Below are 20,341 nucleotides of genomic sequence, written 5' to 3' on the forward strand. Positions count from 1 at the left end.
TTTCAGTTAATTTTGAGGCTTCTTTTTAAAGATGCCATTAGAATTCTCTTTTCTGAAATAATGCTTTTGAGATAAAAAAAACAAAAAAACTATTGTTCAGTTACAGTATAAAATGTGAGGTGTGTTATCCCGTGTGACAATTTATGATCGCTGTGTTTTAGTCACAAAATTGCCTCCCTTACAAATCAACATTTTCAACAGGAGAATGTACATAGTAATTAATGAAGAGCAAACAGACATTCACTTAGGTAACCTAGCCCTCCTTTTAAATGAAAATGTGTACCTATTTGAATTTCAAATGCTATAAGATCTTATTTGTACCTGTAAAATATTAATGTTCTCCCGATAATGACTACATCCATAGGCTTTAACATTTTATTGTAATGAACAATTAGCAGGTGGTTGAGAAATTAAAACCATCTAATTTTCTCAGGCAGAAACCCACCCTAACTGCTTCTCCTGCAAAAATAAAATAAAATAAAATAAAATAAATAAAAATAACAGAAAATAAAAGCTCTTAACTGCTCTTTCAAAGCAGAAGTCCATTTGAGAAGAGGCCAAGAAGCGTGCTGAAGTAGAAATGTCCTTTGCCAGTGGATTTTCCTTTGCATATCTGTTTTTTCCAGCGTTTGGACACCCAGATACTTTCCTGAGTAAAATAATGGAATTTTACTGAGAAATTTGGATAACTGGAGCAAAGCAGGAGGCAAAAGAGAGAAAGGGGAAAATAGGTTGCTTTCAACCAAGAGTTTAAGAAACAGCCTCCTTTTCTGTAAGGAAGCTCTTTTAGATTTAAATCTTTCAGAGCAGAAAACATCTGTCAACATCACCTGCTGGGAATACTGCCATCTCTTCTAGGGACAAAATATCTCAGCCTTAGAGAAGTTTCAGCTTCCTTAAGAGTATCCCTCCCTGTCATCCAAAACTTTCAGACCATCAATATTTTTTCATGCAAACCCATTATCCTTGAATTTGAGATTTGTCCAATTTAATGTCTTGCTATTGACTATTCTCCTTTACTCCTTCAGCAAATATCGAGTGACTCTTATGTTCCAAATTCTCACTGCTTAAGCATAGAATTTAACTTGGAGCTTCCTGGAAGTCAGGAACAAACTATAAATAAGTGGAAAATATAGAGCTGTATAATTTGTTAGAAAGAATAAGACAAAGTGTCAAGAAATTCAATAAAAGCCAAGAGCTCAACAATGAAGTCCTGTGCATTTCAGTGAAAGAAGTTTTGTGTGCTTGTAAGCTAATGCACTCTGTTTGTTGTTTCTTACTTTTCCAAGACCAAAATTTGGAGTAAGTGGAAGACTGGATGTGAAAGCCTGTCTCCTGTATAAGCCAAGTTTGTGTTGCTTGAGAGTTTCCAAATCCTCTAGATTTCTGTGTTTTCACCCTACATAACCTCACTCTTGCCCCGTACATGCTGGGGGATAAACCAGTTCCTTCCTGGAGTCTGTGTGGAATGTCTGTTTCTCCCTGTTTCCACTGATCATGGTTCTGCAACTTGCGCATCAGAACAGATGTCCTCCTTCATGCAGTTTCTCCCCAGGTGAACACCACCCCTATTGTCTTCTTGCCAAAGCACAAACAACACAAGAGTTTTCTGTGCCTAGCATGTTTTAATAAAACTAAGGAGAAAGTGGAGGATTACATCCTGCTCAAATGGCAGCCCTCACTTTAGTTTGTACACCAAAAATGCCACGTTTCGTATTGCATGATAGGTGATTTCTCTCTGGTCACTTCCTACTCTTCCTTTCCCTATCAAAATTATAGCCATCTGTCTCCTTAGCTCGTTCTGTATTAAGGCCATTGCTCTCCCTTTCTAGTTGCCTTCAACCCCAAATTACTGCCCTTTTCTTACATAGAGCAGTATGCTATTAAGACCTCATTTTGCAAAGCCAGGAAGACTATTTGAGATATTTCCTGCAGTAAAGACCCACCTCAGGAGCACCTGGGTGGCTCAGTTGGTTGAGTGTTCAACTCTTGATTTTGACTCAGATCGTGATCGCGGTTCATGAGTTTAAGCCCTGCGTCAGGCTCTGCACTAACAGTGCAGAGTCTGCTTGGGATTCTCTCTCTCTTCTTCTCTGTCCCCTCCCCTCTCAAAATAGATATATAAACTTAAAGACCCACCTCTACCAAGCTTCCCACTAGAATTTAGAAATAAGAGAGTACTTGTTTACCCAATGAAATTCTTAGGCACTTGATAGGATGCTAGTAAAAATATTTATCTTCCATTTGATCTGAGTAGCTCCTTATAAATTGTAGGACTGGAAATAATGATTTTGTTTTTGATGTTTTGTTGTCTTTGCCTATTTTGATTTCTTCCAGTTATATCGGAACTCTCCTGAATAGGTTTTTATGAATGAATGTAAATTAATTCCTCTTGTAATAAGATGATTAGCCCAATCATTAATATTATTATTAGTATTTTTAAATTCCTGTATTTTACTCTTAATGTATTTGGAGATCTGTGTTCTCTTCTGTTCATAATTTTGGCTTAAATTATGAATGTACTCGGTACGACAGAAACACAATAGTCAAATGTTAATATAATTTGGTGGGGCAGAAATCACTTGAGAAGACACAGGCTGTTTGATTACTTTAGGAATATGTTAATTACATGAGAAACACATCTCTTGGAATTCCAAGAATTATGCTGCCATTACTACAAAACTAATGAATGGATTCAATAAAAATTGAATCTGTGTCTTCTGGGCCAAGGCACCATCTAAGAACAAGGATATAGTTATGCACAGAAATAACAGTGCTTGCATTATAATGAGAGTAGGCAGATGATAAGTAAATACAAATTTTTTATATTTAATAACAAATATGGCAAATGTCTGTTGTTAGAAATGTGGAAAATGATAGAGCAGTACATGGGGAATGGGAGATGACGGAAGTTGGGAAAATCAGTGTTGTAAAAATGTTATATTATATACAGCAGTGAGGCAAGACTCCTTTGAATTGGTGACATTTGAGCAGAGACCCAGAGGAGCATTGGGAGTCAGCAGCATGTGATTGTGGGTAGCACATTTCAGGATAAGGAAGAACAAGAGTGAAGGGTCTGAGTCAGAAACGTGCTTAAAGGAGGAAAAGTAAGTTAGCTTAGAGCCGCGTGACTAAGCACAGAGAGATGGAGATGAGGTAAAGATGTAGCAGGGTGATGTCAGACTTTGTAGAATCTTACAGGGATTTTAGGACTGTGGATTTTACTCTGAGTAAAATGAGCAGTTATGATAGGGAGTATATTTGAGAAGTGGCAAGATCTAAGGAGCGAGATGATTTATCTTTTAAAAGGAACACTTTCCTCTGCAAATGGGACTTAGGGCAGAGTTTGAAGCCAAGAGACAGTTGGGTCACCTATTGGAATAATCCTGAAGCAAACAGGTGATGTCTTACACCCAGGTAGATTGCAGTGAAAGTGGTGGGATATATTTTGAAAGTTTAGCTAATGATACTTGTTTGTAGATGGATAAATTATGGGTTGTAGGAGAAATAGAGTGTCAAGAGTAACTTCAGGTATTTTGTTTTTTGGAGTTCTGAGTAAATAGAATAGTGAGGTTGCTGTTCATTCAGATGGGTAAGTCTGAAGTAGGTGGAACAGCAGATTTAAGAGGTAGAATCAGGGTTTGGTTTAGGATATGTTAAGCCTGAGATGAATAATAGATATCCAAGTGGACATGTCAAGAGAGGAAGCTAGAGTTCCAAGTCGGATAAACGATGGGGATATACATTTGTGAATCATCAGGATGTAGGTGTTGAGTAAATCCATGGGCCTGGATGAGATCATCTAAGGAGGGAGCATAAATACAGAAGTTGAAAGATAGAGCCCTTGGGCACTCCAGTATTTAGAGTCGAGATGAAGAGGTAACAGCAAAGGAATATTTGTAGAAGATGGACTAGTAAAATGGAAGGAAACTAAGGGAAATTAAAAGTGACAAAGAAATACATTCTAAGAGGTCAAATCCCAAATGACATGACAATGACACTACTTATTTTGGCACAAAGCGTAGTGGCCCGTCCACAGAAAATCTGTGTATTTTATTTAGGCTCACTTATGTGTTAGGAGGAAGTTGACAGCCTCTCACAGAGGAGTCCACAAGCGTGGACTGCATGTGGTGATCATGATGACCCGTCTTCCATCTGGCTGTGGGACAGTGACAATGCCCTAGGACTATGATCTAGTGAAAAATCACTTTCAAGTTCTCCCACCTCTCCAAACCCCAGCCAACTCAATTCAAGTGATATTTATGAGCTACTCTGAGTCATACTATGCTCACTTTGGAAGTGTAGCCAGGCAGATGTCCAGGTTGCTCATGGCCCTGTTAAATCTTAAGCAGAGACTGTATCATTCAACTTAAAAGAAGCAATTAAACATGATATATTACAAAAGGCAAACTAGGAAGAAACAAAAGAAGCACCCAGTAATTGATGGTGGAGGGTGATGTTATCCAGGACCGAAGTACTCTTTGCAGGGATGGTATTTGTGGTGCTAATCTGCACAGTGAGAAGGCTTACAGGCAGCTGGCAAAATAAAAGTAGTAAAGGTGGGCCATCATGCTCAGAGCTTCGGGTTCCAAATGAGGGTTTGTCTTAGTGATTTGAGTAAAAATGTGAGACAGCAAGTGAGTGGAGTAAGGATCCTTTTACCAGGCTAGGATTTATCATGAATGTTCTATCAGGCTTCTTTGTTGGAAGAACCTTGAGGAACCCAACCATCTTGCTTTGGTCCTCATTCTCCCTCAGGTCCCATCAATAAAGTTGCTTTTCCCGAGCTCCTTTTTCTATCCCAGTTAACCCCCCTCCCTTTTTTTTTCTGTGCAAAGTTTTCTAGATGTCAGGCTGATTAGGGCATTGTTCAGCTGATGCAGGCCTGGTCAGATCTTCCTCTCGCTTCCCTCCCCTTGGTGAACTTGGACATATTGGGTAATACTGTCATTCTGAATACTGCATGAGACGTCTAGGCTGTGAGAAACAGACAGCTGCAAGGTTACTGAGGAAGAAGACACTTCCAGATACACTTGGTCCCAGGGTACCCTACAGCTCTCTCAGCAGTGCTTATTAGTGATGGCAAGGGAGTTTGCAAGGAAATGTGTTTGCTAGGTTTAACTTTACTGTTACTACTGTAAACAGCAAGGAAATCTCCTGAGTCCTGAGTACCGAGAGCACTGTATTCGTATATGGGACGTGCATCTCGTATTGATTATACATTAAAAATTGGGAGATAGTCACGGAGTCTCGGTAAGATGCTAGATAATGGAAGAAGTTAATATATTTCCCACTTTCTTTTTCATTTTTTAGACTCTTGGTTTCTTCATACATTAAAACCTCACTGTGAAGAACATTATAAATCTTGTTAATTATATGGCAAAACAACATACAGAGATGATTAAAGACCAATACAAAAATAATTGCACATGATTTCATTTGGAGAAGGACAGGTTAGAGACAAATTGACAAATAACTGTCAAATGTGTGAAAAATCCTTACAAAAAAGATGACTGAATAGTTAGCTTCCACGAGGACCAAGTAAATTGGCTTAATTAGGCTTTATTAAACAGATTTGTTTTTTTACTAAAAGGAGAAATCTTCCTAATGGTGTGTACTTTACTAAACTTTGAGGTTTTAATCTTTTCCCGTCTTCTATTGATTTTTTTTTTTTTTCTGTGTGGTTTCTTCCATCCAGAAGCAGAAGCAGCAGTTGTGGAAATTTGTGTGCTGCTCCTGTTCAGAGTGATGACATTAATAATATGTCATAGCAAGGATAAATAAAATCTGATAAATTAGAAGCATGGTGCATGCATATGATTCTCAAAACTCTCCCCAAATTAACAGAATAAATTTTAATTTTCAAAATTGGGTATTTGTTTGATAATTAAATTTACAAAAGAATATTTACTTTATAGAAAATATTAACCCAGGACAAAGTTATGGCTCATTTGATAATCATTGGCTAGTCATCAATTGGGATTTTATATGAAGGATGTTAAGGCACCTGCTAAGGGTAGGAAATATTGTAAAATGTACCTATCAGGAAAACTCCTTGAGGCCACAGCATGGAATCTGAGTGAGCATCCATCTGGTTGCCTCTTAAAATAATGCTTGATCAAACTCATCACCCTGGAATCCCGAATGCAGAGTTTAGGGCATGAAAATAAGAGCAGGCTCTTACCTAATGGCTTTCCAAATAATTGACCTTGTATCGTCTCATTCCTTGAAGAGCTGTTCCGTTTCTTCCAGTGATACTTGCACTTCTGTATTGCTTTCACAGCCCACGTGTGTATCTTTCATGGCTGCTTTAACTAAATATAAGAAACAGACTTGGGAGCACTGTTGTCAGAAATACTCTTTAAATTTCTGTTCTTATGGTGAAAAAAACCTTTCTATTTTGCCTAATAGCTGTAATTAACAGTAAAAATGAATGTTTACCATAGTTCAATAGTTAAAATTTGCAAAGGGGAATTAATTGAATCCATTAAACACATCATTTTCATCATCAAATATAAAAGGTGTAAATCCAGGTGTTCTGTTAAAGGCTAAGAATTAAAAGAGAACAACATGATTTTCTCATTCCACATATTATTATGGAAGTTTTCTAAGCAAGCTTGTAACATATAAAAATGAAGCTCTACTAAGACCAACAAAACAATACAAACAAAAAATACTGTCTTCTCATTTATTGGCATTTAAGTAAACACACAGTCTAGAGTGGACTCTCTTAAAATCTTGGCTTTAAACACTACTTTTGGTGTGTTTTTTTTAAAAAAAAATGTTTATTTATTTATTTTTAAGAGAGCACGCACACAAGCGGGAGAAGGACAGGGAGAGAGAGAGAGAATCCCAAGCAGGCTCCTCGCTGCCAGTGCAGAGTCTGATGCGGGGCTCAAACCCACACACTGGGAGATCATGACCTGACCGAAGTCAAATGCTTCACCAAGCCATTGAGGCACCCCTAAACACTACTTTTCTGATCTTCAGAAAGATATTTAACCTACTTTGCGTCAGTTTTTTTCATCTATAAAATAGGGATGATAATTACATGTACTTCATATGGTTTTTTGAATTGAGTTAAAACATGTATACACTTATCATATACTGACATTGCCTGGCATATACTCAGTGCTCGATACATATTAGATTAAAATGTGTAGCTTTTATTTACAAAGCACAGAAATATTTTAAGTTGGTCTAAACTTGGTGTAAAATAAGTTAACAGAAGTCAGGAATAAATCCACACAGTGATCTAAGACCACATCTCTCTAGGCCTTCAATGCTTATCATTCTGGCCGTAAAGAGGTCTTCACACAATGAACAAGTTCTGAATCCCAGACCTCCTCTTCTCAGTCAACAGAGGTCAAGGTGGTAAACCATACATTTATGCCTTCTTACACCACCCCTCAACCCCCCACATTTATAGCCTTGTTGTTTCTATTTGGCTTAAATCCAGAACAAGTAATGCCATTAAACCCTCTACTCCCCTCTGAACAGTTAGCACCAGGAACTCATGCTTCCTGGTCCATTCACCTCACTGGTTCTAAACACCCTTTCTACCTGCCATTACCTTCCTTTGTTAAACTCTTCCTTAGCTTCCAAAAACCCTTCTACTGTGTTTTCTGGAACTCATAATCCATTATCAGCATAATATAATGGGTTTTTAAACTCTTCTCTGAACATACTTTTGCTTTCTAGCTCTTAAAAAACCTAGGGTCTTCCTTAAAAACTCTATGTCCCCTGTAGCTTTTAATTAATGTCTGCTTTTTCATCCCTAACTGGGCTTTGACACTGGCCTTTAAGGTGAGGTTGTGTCACCTCTACTTTTCATGGTGGTTTTCAGACCATTTTGGACGATTCCCTTATGCTCTTCTCTAAGCACCCCACCATCAAGGTTTAAACCTCATGATAACAGATTTATTACCCACTACCTTTCCTTGTTTCTGGCATTTGCCTGTGCCTTGGTCATTCTCTCTTCATTTCTCGGAGATTTACCTCTCTTTGTCATTATCAATACCTCTTCCATTTTAATTTGTGGCAATGTGAATATTCATGGATTCATAGATAAATCTTCCAGCACCTTGCTCCCTCCATTTCTTGAGCACCTCTTCTTTTGACCTCCCTTTTTCCTGAGCTCTTTATTCCCTAGCCATATGCTAGACCTTATTTTTACCCCACATTATGCATTATTCCTCTTTATTTCCTATATTTCATTTCTCTTTCCCCAGCTCCCCTTTTTAGTACTCACTGCTCTTTTTTTTTTTTTTTCCAACGTTTTATTTTATTTTTGGGACAGAGAGAGACAGAGCATGAACGGGGGGAGGGCCAGAGAGAGAGGGAGACACAGTATCGGAAACAGGCTCCAGGCTCTGAGCCATCAGCCCAGAGCCCGACGTGGAGCTCGAACTCACAGACCGCGAGATCGTGACCTGGCTGAAGTCGGACGCTTAACCGACTGCGCCACCCAGGCGCCCCTCACTACTCACTCTTAACACTCTATTTGCTTTATTCACTTGAAATAATAGGCATTCACACTCTCAGCAACTTTACCCACATTACATAGCTCAAATTACTTGCTTAATCATTAGAAACCTTCCTTTTGATAAACCCTCAGCTCCCTTGGTCTTCTGTTATTTCATTAGCTAGTTGGGTTCAGCTGCAGCTATGGTTAAATCCAACTCTTCAGATACTTCACATACATATCCATGAAGTTAGATAAGATTGGGAAGAACACACAACATTCTTCATCCCATTATAAATTCTGAACAAAAAGAGCCAATGGGATTTATTTAATGTTGTCTGAAAAGCTTACTCTGCTTCTCTCTTCCACTCATGTTATATATTCTGCTTCCTCCTCACATCATCATGATTTCTCCATATGTGCTTTTGTCTGAAGTTAATTCCTCTGCTTATGCACTAGAGTATATTCTATCTCAGCTGCTTGATCAAGGTATCATTCCAGTAACCATCTTTTCTCTGTTCTGTATCATTATTTCTGTATCTAAAAATTTCCATGTGTCCCTAACACTCAATCTCCACTCACCTAGGGATGACCACTTCTCTGGCTTTTTTTTTTTTTTTTTTTTTTTTTTTTTTTTTTTTTTTTTTTTTTTTTTTACTGTGGATTAGTTTTCACTCTTGGAGAAGTTCATTCTTCAAGTATATATTCTGTGCTCAACTTCTTTTCCTTAGCATGTCTGTGAAATTTAACCCTGTTTTATGTATAAGCAATTTGCTTCTTTTTGTTGCTGAGTAGTATTGCATAATATGACTGTATTACAGTCAATTTGTTTATCCATTTTTCTGTTGATGGTCATTTGGGTTGTTTCTAGATTTGGGCTATGCTTATTTCTGTCTCTGTTTTGTCTAACTTTTTTTGTGAATGTACTTTTTAAAATTTCTTCTGGGTAAGTACTTAGAATTGGAATGACTGGATTACAAACTAGGTATATATTTAGACTTCAAATAAAGTGCCATTTTTAAAAATAATTGTATTATTTTGTATTTCTACCTTAAATAGATGAGAATTCTGGTGTTCCCCACTCTTGACAAAACGAGTTGTTGGTCTTTTAATGTTTAATTTTTTGTTTTTTTTAATTTAATCCTACCATTCTAGTGGATGTGTAGTGGTATTTGTTGTGGTTTTCATTTGAATTTCCATGATGACTAATAAAACATGACATCGAGCATATTTTGCTATTTATTGGCTATTTATATACCTTTCTTGTGAAGTATTTATGAAAGTAGTTTTCTTGCTTTTTATTGGATTATTTATCTCAGTTAATGAGTTGTAGAATTATGTATTATGCTGTAAGTCCATCAGATACATATTTGCAATACTTTTCCCAGTCTGTGATTACCTATTCTTTCTTTATAGTGTCCTTTGATGGACAGATTTTTGAAATTGTGATGGTTTAATTTGTCATTTTTTTTTTCTTTTAGAACTGCTTCTATGCCCTGCTAAAGATATATTTACTTACTCCTATCCCAAACATATTCTGTGGTTTCGCCTAGAGTACTGTAATTTTAGTTTTTATTTTTAGGACAGTAATCTATCTCAAAGTTTATCTTTTAGAATTTGGTATGAGTTAAAAGTCATAATCTTTGTCCCCAATGTTTTACCTATCTATTTCATTAGCGTTTGTTTTAAAGATTGTACTTTCACTCACCATTGAATTACATTGATTCATTTGATTTTGTAAGTATGGGTCCATTTCTGTTCTTTTTTTTTTCTGTTAGTCCATTTGCCTCTCTTTAGGCTAATGCCTCAATGTCTTGATTACGATGTCTGTATACTAAAGTTTAAATTCAGGTGGATTTTTTTTTTTTTAATTTTTTTTTTTCAACGTTTATTTATTTTTGGGACAGAGAGAGACAGAGCATGAACGGGGGAGGGGCAGAGAGAGAGGGAGACACAGAATCGGAAACAGGCTCCAGGCTCCGAGCCATCAGCCCAGAGCCTGACGCGGGGCTCGAACTTACGGACCGCGAGATCGTGACCTGGCTGAAGTCGGACGCCCAACCGACTGCGCCACCCAGGCGCCCCTCAGGTGGATTTTTAAATCCTCCAACTTTGCTCTTTTTTTTTTTTTTTTTCGAAATTGTTTGGGCTATCTTACGCCTTTACATTTCTATTTAAATTTTAGAGCTAGCTTGTCAATTTTTACAAAACTTCCAGCTGCAATATTGATTTGGTATTATTGAATTTGGGGTCAAATTTTGTCATTTTTAACAGGACTGAATCTTCTAATACATGGAAAAGGTATATTTTCATTTCTTTCTGTCTTACTTGTCTTAGCCCTGTTTTTGGTGCAAAGATCCTGTATTTTTTGAAAAATTTTATTGAAGTGTGATATATTTATACTATTTTACATATGTCTTTTAAAATTTCATTTTCCAATTGTTTTCTACAATTAAATAGAAATACAATTGATTTTTGTATTTTCACTTTGTTCCTGGAAACCTCTCTCTGTGACTGACTTGCTAGTTGAGAGAGTTGATTTGAAATTAGAAGAATTACCTCCATAGACAATCATGTCATTTACAGTTATAGATACAGTTTTCTTCTTTTCTGATTTTCATATCTTTTATTTATTATCACCTTATTTCATTGCCTAGAACCTATATTATATGTGAAATGCATACCATGTACTGATGTTCAGGATCAGAAATTCAATTCCCTACCATTGTATGTGGTCTCACCTGTATTATTAGGTGACTTTTTTTTTTTATAGAGTGAATAAATTCCCTCTTTGGTCCTCTCTTTTATTATGAATGTGAGTTTAATTTGCTCTGTTTTGGTGACTGTTCAAATAAACATATAGTTTTTCTCCTTTATTCTCATATCTTGTATTATATTGGTTGATTTTCAAATGTTGAATTAACTGCATTCCAGAGAGAAACCCAGCTTGATCATTGTGTATTTTCTTTTTAAATATTGGATTCAGTTTACATCTGAGGATTTCTGTCAACCTATATAATCTTCTGTTAAAACGTCTGTGTCCAGTTTTGGGACTTGGGTTATGATGGCTTCATATATTGACAAGTGTTTCCTCTTCTGTCATCTTTGGACATGTCTTTGTCAAGTTGTAATATTTATTCCCTGTAAGTTTGATGCAATTCATCAGTGGAATGATATGGAGTTTTGTGGAAATATTTCTGATAATTAATTCAACTTCTGTAGTATTTACAATGGTATCAAAACTTTCTATATCTTCTCATGTCAATTTTGGTTAATTGTGTTTTCCAAAGGATTTTTCAATTTCATCTATGTTGTCAAGTTTATTATCATAAAGTTGATTATAATTGTCTCTTACTTTTTTTTAAGTCCAAAGGATCTGTAAAAATACCCCTCTTCCATTCCAAATATTGATAATTTTATTTTCTCTCTGCTTTCTTGACAGTTTTACTAAGGTTCTATAAATTTTGTAAGTTCTGTTTGCTTATTTCTAACCAAACAGTATCCATGCTACTTCTGATTGCACTTAAATTTTTAATTTTTTAATTTTTTAATTTTTGAGAGCTAGAGAGTGCATGAGCAGGGGAGGGGCAGAGAGAGAGGGGAACAGGGGATCCAAAGGAGCTCTTTGCTGATAGCACAGAGCCCGACGTGGGGCTTGAACTCCTGAACAGTGAGATTATGACTTGTGCCAAAGTTGGGAGCTTAACCGACTAAGCCACCCAGGCTTTAAATATATTTAAATATTCAAGTAATGTTCTTATTTTACGAAGTTACATAAGGTTGAATCAGAGATACTAAATGTGTCAAGCCCCCCTGTCAAAAAAGGCTATGTCTACCATTCAAGCTTTGCAAAGTAATGCATAATTAGTGACCTACTTTTAGAATTTATGAGCTTAGATAGATATCTTGCTACAGTGTTAATATTTATTAATAAATGACATAATATTTCTGCATTTTAATTTAACAACAAAAACTTGAGCTCAGATTATAATTTCATATGGATCTATTTCTGCCTAAAGTATAAATTAGTTTTTAAGCTGACACACAAAAAAATTGTAATTAAATGCTAACTAACAAGGAACTGTGCTGTGCAACTAAGGATATTTATCCAGGATTTTATTTTATTCATAATTTCTGTGTATTGAGGCAAGAAAGGAGAGGATCCCATTCATACCTCAACCTATTCTGAGCCATTTTTATATTCATCATTAAAAAGAGGCTATTTTTAAGATATCTACTTGTTACACCTTCTACTCCTTGGTTTAATACTAAAACATTTATTGTTATTTGGCATGGAGCACCTAATGCAAGGAGACATGTCGTGGAAAAACATAACAGACTTTAATCCAAAAGTATGGAGATAGGGCAAAAGGTATATTTTACTTACTATTTTTTAAAGGCAGGCTGCTGATAGACTTAAGACTATCTGTTTGGAAATTAGTTTGAGACTGCATGAAGAAAAGCCCATAAGAAATTAATGATTAATTGTGAAGATTTATATGGGCTATTCCATTTAGTCATAAACTAAGAAAGAAATAAGAACAAGGAGGTTATAAGTCCAAAACTGAAGAAAGCTCTATGGGCTTAAAGCCATTACTCTAGAAAATAAATCCTGCCACAAAACATGGGAAATGAACACAGTAAATTTCAGGGTTTGGAAAATGTTTCTTATGGGAGAAAATCCCATTAAGTCGATCTGAATTGCTTCAGAAGAAGGTCCGTGGCAGTGTCAACTGCCATTAACATGAAGGATACTTCCCTGTTTCTCACTGCATTATGTGTGTATCAGATTCTATGACTTTTGTTTTTGATCAATAACCAATTTTTTCTAAGAACACTAAAAGGTTACAACCTGGTTTGCTCACAGTAATGAAAATTTACTGGAATGTGAGTCATCCCTATTTAAATCAGCCTATTGAGTCATCAATATTTGGAGGCCCTGATGGGCTTGCTGTATTTATCACTGTCCTTTGGCTAATGGAGGTTTGAGTTCATATCATAATTTAAGCCAAGCATCGATTTTAGTTGATAAAGCCATTTCCTCCATCAAATGACTCTTGGTAAGAACCAGTATTACACTGCTTCACTAGCAATCAACTGAAGGAGACTCAACCAAAGAATGAAACAGAGATGCAATAGATAGTTCTAGGCTCAGTTGATTTTTGTTATTAACAACAAGAAGTTCACTAAGTCAGGGTGCCTGGGTGGCTCAGCAGGTTGAGTCCGACTTCAGCTCAGGTTATGATCTCACAGTTTGTGAGTTCAAGTCCCGCGTCAGGCTCTGTGCTGATGGCTCAGAGCCTGGAGCCTGCTTGTGGGTTTGTGCCCTGGTCACGTTCTGTGTTGACAACTCAGAGCCTGGAGCCTGTTGGATTCTGTGTCTCCCTCTCTCTCTGCCCTCCCATGCTTGTACTCTCTTTCTGAAAAATAAGTAAATAAACTTAAAAAAATAAAAATGAATAAAATTTAGTTTAAAAAAATTGACTAAGTCACTGAAACTAATTCATTTTTATTTTTTTGCATTTTTGAAAATACATATAAGTACTAAAAAAAAGAACATATTAATATAAATCATAATCCTTGTCGTGTTCCTATCCACTGACAACTTAGTATTCTAAGAATTCAATGTACCAGTGAGTAAGCACCTCTTATTTTCATTTGGTGAAATACATATCCTGTAGTAATCCTTCATAAGGCATTTTGCCTTTTTTACTTCAGTGTGGGCAGAGTTGGTATTGGCTTTAGAAAATACTATGCTTATTAATGTGCTTATTGTCACATTTATTTCCTTGGAATCTACATCTTTTCTATCCATGTGCTTGTATGTGACTAAATTCTGATGTGGGGCATTCAGAGCTTTCAATATCTGGAATGTTTAGACGTTTTGCTAACTGGTTGGTAACTCCAGTTAGTCCTTACTTTGAGCTCAAGTTAGCCTTATAGTCTACATGCTTTTTCTCAGAGAAAGCGGGCCCTTTCTTTTCTTAGTCCTACTTCTATGTGATTGACTCCTTGGTTTACATCTTTCTTTCTTTCTTTCTTTCTTTCTTTCTTTCTTTCTTTCTTTCTTTCTTTCTCTCTTTGTTTTTTACAGTCCATCAGTACTCAAGCTAATCTGTCTAAAATTTTTCCTTGATGAATATTGGAAATTTTTTTTTCTATAGCTGTGTTTTCCACATCTGGGAGATCAATATATTCATGTCTATGATTTCATTAAAAAATTATCAAGTTCTAGGTACTAGGCATAAGATATGTAGTGGTAAATAGGACATACATAGACTCTGTGTGTAACTAGAGCATAAAATACTAAGGAGCTCAATATACATCTAACTCGTTACATTTTTGTAAAGTGCTGTGAAGTGCAAGTACAGTATTCTGTGCGTAAAAAATAGGGTCTGCCATTTAAGCATAACTAATTTGTCACTACCAGAATCTTGATACTGGCAAGCTACTGGCATATATCAACATAGAATTAGGAACCCAGACTTGCCTTTTTATATTTAAAAAGGCACATGTATAATACAGTTTTATCTATAATTCAGCAAATAAGCCTTAAGCATAACCCAATAGCTGAACCTGTGTAAGTCACTGGAGATCAAAATGAAATGGGACTGTGCCTGCCTTTTAGAAGTCCATGGTTTAAAGAGAATTTATACATGTATACTACTTACATTAACACAGTGTGATAAGTCCTGTTACAGAATAATGTGTGCTATGGATTAAATGTGTCTATACACTGTCCCCATCACCGAAGTCCTGTATTGAAGCCCTAAACCTCCATTGTAATGATATTTGGAGATGGAGCCATTGGGAGGTAATTACTTTACATGAGATCATGAAGATGGGGCTCTCACAACAGGATTAGTACTCTTGTCAGAAGACACAGTAGAGAACATGCTCTGGATGTGAAGACCAGGGGAAGGTGGCCATCTGCGTGTCAGGAAGAGAGCTTCTCCCAAAACATGACATACTGGCACCCTGATCTTGGACTTCCAGATGCCAAAGCTATGGGGAATAAATTCCTCTTGTTTAATCCCCCTAGTCTGTGGTATTTTGTTAAGGCAGCCGTAGAAGAGGAGTATGATGTATAGCCTATGTCGGTGGCTTAGAGGACAGAATAATTAATTTTGCTTAGAGCAACCAAAGACAGCTCTAGAAAGGAAGTGATACCTGAGCTTGGCCTTGAAGGGTGAATAAAATTTTACTTTGTAGAGCAAAGGGTGAAAGGGCATTTCGACCATGAAAAAAAATTAGCAAAATGCAGGAATTAGAGATGAATTCTATCTTGTTTAAAAAGGTGAATGGTGATACCACCAACAGATAAAACATAGAAAAACTAGATGGATTTGACTAAATAGAGTGAAGTAGCATGATGCTGAATTTGACCAGGATGGCTTTGTAAGCACCAAGCAATTGCAAACATAACTGATGAATGGATAAAGAAGATGTGGCGCGCATGCACACACACACACACACACACACACACACACACGAATATTATTTGGTGATCAAAAAGAACAAAATCTTGTTATTTACAATCACATGGGTGGAATTAGAGTGTATTATGCTAAACACAATTAGATAAAAACAAATACATCATTTCACTCATATGTAGTGTTTAAGAAAAAAACATGAACATAGAGGAAGGGAAGGAAAAATAAGATAAAAACAGGGAGGAGGACAAACCTTGTAGGAGACTCTTAAATATAGAAAACAAACAGGATTGCTGGAGGGGAGATGGGTGGGGGGGATGGGTTAATGTGCAAAGGGCATTAAGGACGGTACTTGTTGGAATGATCAATGGGTGTTATATGTTAGTGATAAATCACTGAGTTCTGCTTTTGAAACCAATACTACACTCTATGTTAACTTACTTGAATTTAAATTAAAAAATTAAAAAAAAAACATAAGTATGGAAATCAGAAGAAACTTGGGAACTGCTTTCAACAATTGTGTATGTCTTTAGTGGATATTAGGTGTCCCACCCAGGTCACCTTTTCAAGGTCTAATTATCTGTCTACCAGCTGCTGATAGACTCACATAAAGCTTAAGCCTTCATTGTGATTTCTTATTTGGCAATGAGCAGCTGCTTTGCTCAAAATTACATTCCTTCCTGAAATGGGGTAAGGAGTGTGGGTAGGAAACCTGTGGACAATGACCAGATGATGCAGAGATTTGAAGACCTGGCATCCTTAGCTTATTTGGGAAAAACTCCAAAGGGCATCCAAAGCCCCAGGACTTTGTGTAGATTGGCTGAGGGCTCAGTTACAACTACCTTGTGATTCAGCTTCTCCTTCTGCCAAAGCCCGCCTTTCGCACACTGTCTCAGGTGAACTTTCTAAGAGCATTGTCCAGTCACCTTTATCATTGAAAAATCCCATTTTCAGGGAACCCAATATAAGGCACTGCCATCTCAAATCCCAGAATACCAATATGAAGAAGTATAGAGCTTGGGAAGGAGAAGAGTGACCACATGCTGAAGTTGCTGCACGATCTCACTAATACGTATCAGTATACCAGGAGAAGACGAGGGTCTGTGCACAGTTTGGATCCTGATGGTGCTGAACACAGTAGGGCAGCGGAGAAAGAAAGTTGGGGAAAGGAGAGTTTATCAATATGGGAGCAGTGTCCTGTGAAACAATTTAATATTCTGGCATCTACCCTGGGAAGTCATGCTAATTCTCTCCTAGGATAATTCTTGGAAACAGGGAACAAATACTGAGCCGAAGTAAATTAAGTAGAATTTCCAGAGTTTTCAGGGTGGATGGCAGGAAAAAGAATTAAAGGACCCAGAGAGGTGGGCAGAATCTATTACACGAGGCTGGATGAACAGCTTATAATGTTTTATGGGAAGGCAGAGAGAACATTCCAGTGCAATAAGGAATGGTGAAAGGGGAATAAAAAATTAGCTCAGTGAGGGCTGTTCTTTCTAGGCAAAGAATGACAGTAGGGGGTGCTATTATAGAACTGATAGCAATTAGTTATGGTTGCATCTCAAATAAGACCAGATGCTCATGCTTAGCAATCAAAAGCAAGGTAAGTGCAGTGATCACAGTAGGTGGTAAGTTCTGAGTGGCAGACAGAGGAGGCTAGCCTCACAATGAGATAAGGAGATGGTTAACAGAATATGTTAGTCCTTAAGGAAAAATGAGTAGACAGCAAATAAGGGTTTTGCATAATGTATACAATCAAAATAGATTTAAAAAATGGAAGATGAAGAAGCAGAGAGAAGCTGCCCATCAAAACACGATAGTCTTTCCCCGGATTCTAGGTGTGATCCATTTCTGAGACCATGAACCTATTGACTGAAAGAGAGGTTCTGCCTATGATGAAGGATCATTTTTCACTGTGATAAATGTGTAGTAGAATTCCCCAGTACTTGACCAGAGTGACCCATGACCTTTAATTTAGGTACCTGAGCTCTTGGAAAAGGAAATATCCAGATCATTCAAGAATTGATGTATATAGGAACATAGTGAGGAGAGAAATACAAAGTATTAAAAAGGAACCAAATGGAATGTCTAGAACCCCAAATACATTATGTGCATTGATAAATTTTTCTGCAAGTTAAACACAGTGGAAAAAAGATCAGTGGATTGAAAGACACAGTGATAGAAATTGTGCATACAGAAGCACTGAGAGAAAAAAAAATATTACTGCAACAAATATATTTGTTGTTCCAAAAGGAACTCCAAAAGGAGGTTGACAGAAATTGAAGAAATAACGGACCAGCATTTTCCAAATTTGCACAGACATGATACGGTCATGTGTCCCAGATTTTCAAAAAATTCCAATCAGGGAAAAAAGGCCAAAACACATAATTCAAATTACATAAAATCATTGTTAAAAATACAATTTTAGAAGAGAAAAATAAGATCAAATGGAGGGGAATAAACATGAGAAGATGATTGACTTTTTGTCATATGTCAATCTAGAATTCTATATCCAGAAAAAAAAAATCCCCTTCAGGAATGAAGATAGATAAAATAAATGTATGTTCAGGAAAAGAAAAACTTGGAGAATCCCTCACCAGAAGGTCTTCCCAAAAAGAAAGTTTAAATTTCTTCAGCTGAAGGAACGTTTTAATAAGTTTTACTAAGGAATGAAAAAGTACGGTGAATAGTCCCTCAGTGGGTAAATAAAAATGTTCCCTCATTTTTCAATTTCTATAAAATATATTTTATTGTTTAATTTTAAATGTAATATATTTGGGGAGTTTATGATGTGTAGATGAAGATTGACATAAAATGTATAAAGAAGAGTGGGTTAGAAGTATACTGTTAAGCATTTCTAATCTCTGAAGTGTCATAATACTTGAAAAGTGACAAAAGGTGCTCTGCAAGCTCTAGAGCTCCTGCTTTATCAACTTAAAAATTACTGTTAATAAGACCACAGTAAAGGAAAATTTAATGATAAACATATTTAAACAGTCAAAAAGAATGCAAGGAAGAACAAAAAAAATATATATGGGACAAATTGAAAAACAGATAGTCATATGGTATACTTAAAAACAACTATGTAAATAATTATATTCATTATAAATACTCTAAACTGTTTAACTAAAAACCAAAGTACATTACAGTGGATTCATCTAGAGAAAATGCATTTTGTATATGAAGTTATAGTTTTGACAGTAAGACGATGGGAAAATATATTTTAATATCAAATAAGTCCTCAGGACTAGGAATATTAACTAATTTTAGGGAGTTCATTGTGGTGATGATGTTTATTTTTTTATTATAATCTACTTAGCGCTTTTATCCTTTAAAGTCACAGAGATTTTCTTTGACTTTTTTTTTTTTTCTCTCTTCAGTAGTGGTATATCCAGGCTATAAAATGGAACAAACTACTTAGACCTACGACATTGATGAATCGTAAAACGTTATGTTGGGCTACCTAGGGCACAAAAGAGCACATACTATATAAACCCATTATAGTTTTATAATTACAAAACAGGTAAAACTAATAACACAGTAACAGAGCTTAACAGTTACTCCCTTGGCCAGAGGTAAGGGAGGGTAGAATGCAAATAGCCAAATGGAAAATTTGGGGTGTTGTTGGAAATATTCCATTGGGGTAATGATTTTCTGGGGATCCACAGTTGACACATTGAATTTGTTAACTTAAAATAGGTGTTTTGTATTGCATGTAAATCATAGCTCTCTGGAGTTAATCAGTAAAAACAAAACAAAAATCTAGTGTGGTGACAGAATGGAGGCAGAGAGGCTAGCTATGGTGCTGTGAATAATCTGACTGAGCAGTGGTGGTTTATATGGTAGAAATGGGGAACTAGGAAATAGGTTTAGGATAGGTCTTTGAGGCAAAATTGAACATGATATGTTGATGATTTGGTAGGTATACTTGAGAGTGGGGATCTCTGATGGATAACAAGAAATCAACAAAAATCCTTAAGTTTGATTTGAGAAACTGAATTAAGTTGTTTATTCAAAGAAGCTAATGTCAGACAGTAGCTAGTTTGGTGGATGGATCCTGTGGAGAATCAAGAGTTCTGTTTGGGCTGTGTTAATTTTAAGAAGTTTACTGAAACACCTGTGGACAGATATCAAGCAGGGGGTCAATGTGTGAGTCTAGAGTTCTAGGGCAAATGTGGATCTAAAGGTACAGACATGGAAGTCATAGCAAACAGGTTCTACTTGAAGCCAGAGACTTGAAAAGCTGTCACTTAGCATATTTAGAGCTGATAAGAGCTCCGGGGACATGCACTGGTTCAGCAGGGGAAAAAGAACCAGCAAAGGAGGCTGTAATGAAGCCGCTAACAAAGTAGGCAGTCAATCACAAGTATGTGGGGTTCTAGACATCAGGAGATGAGAAAGTTTTAGGAAGAAAGATGTGCAATTGTGCTGACATCAATGGATC

The sequence above is a fragment of the Lynx canadensis genome, chromosome A1 (genome assembly GCF_007474595.2).
Source record: "Lynx canadensis isolate LIC74 chromosome A1, mLynCan4.pri.v2, whole genome shotgun sequence".
In the NCBI taxonomy this organism is placed as follows: domain Eukaryota; kingdom Metazoa; phylum Chordata; class Mammalia; order Carnivora; family Felidae; genus Lynx; species Lynx canadensis.